Genomic DNA, 1,075 nt, shown 5'->3' with positions numbered 1-1,075 from the left:
ATCTCCTGGAGTTTCTGGGAAAATTAATGAAATAACCATGGAAAGTACCTGCCAGTTGGAAGATGTTCAAGGAAAAATTGCTAGAATCCTGGTTGAAAGAAATTCCAGCTTTTCAATGCTCCACTGCATGCAGAGTAAAGAGTCCTAACAAGCAGGCCTAAAAGCCCCTCGAGAGTCACCAGTTTGGGATGTGGGAGTTTGGGTGTGGACAGGCACCCTGGAGGGGTGCACACCCGAACTCCCGGAGTGATAAGGGAAAAAGGATCAAGAAGCCACCCATCATTCATTTTCCTTTGAACATCTCTTCCAGCAGGCCCTCAGGGTTTAGGTTTAGCAACAGGACCCTGATTCACCTGTACTATTTGGCTTATTTGGAAGCTGCCTAGATTTTAAAAAAAGAAGCATTGAGGGGACAGCAATACAAAGGTCCCTGTGGAGGATACCCCCATTTGTGGTTCTCAATGAATCTCAGGGTTTCTTAGTGATACCGACTTCTCCCATGGCAGACAAGGAAAGGTGTTTAAATCCGCCCTGGAGCCTCGCACAGTAGCCTGGGGAGCGCGGGCCCTCAAGGTGGTGAAGGAATACATGAACAGAGCTACGAAGAAATGAATGGTGAAGACCGAATGAATGCCACAGAGCCAGGGCTAGGGCGCAGACAGGGGAGGGGCCCTGGTTTGCTGCTACCTTCTTCACCACTGCTTTTTAGGGTCTGGGTCTACCTCCTCCCGTGCCATTTCTGCCCCCCCCCCCCGGCCTGGGCCTCGCGGGTTTGTCCAACTCCGCCCCTTCCAGGAGGGCACCGCCTTCCCAGGCCGCCTCCTCTCCTGGCCCCGCCCCTCCGCCACGAGGCCCCGCCCCCTCGCCCGGACTCCGCGGGGTGAATGGCAGCTTTGCCGCCGCGCCGCTCGGGGCGCTGATTGGCCGCCCGGCGTGGTGACGCGCCGGCGGCCGCGGGCGGACGCAGGTGGGCGGAGCTGGCAGGGGTGGAGCCGGGCCCGGGGCGGGGCGGGGCGCGGGCGCCCGGGGGCGGAGGAGCCGGGAGGCGGGAGGCGGGAGCCGGGAGGCGGGAGGC

Source organism: Nyctereutes procyonoides, unplaced genomic scaffold (genome assembly GCF_905146905.1).
Source record: "Nyctereutes procyonoides isolate TBG_1078 unplaced genomic scaffold, NYPRO_anot_genome, whole genome shotgun sequence".
Taxonomy (NCBI): domain Eukaryota; kingdom Metazoa; phylum Chordata; class Mammalia; order Carnivora; family Canidae; genus Nyctereutes; species Nyctereutes procyonoides.
Note: the sequence above shows the minus strand (reverse complement) of the source record.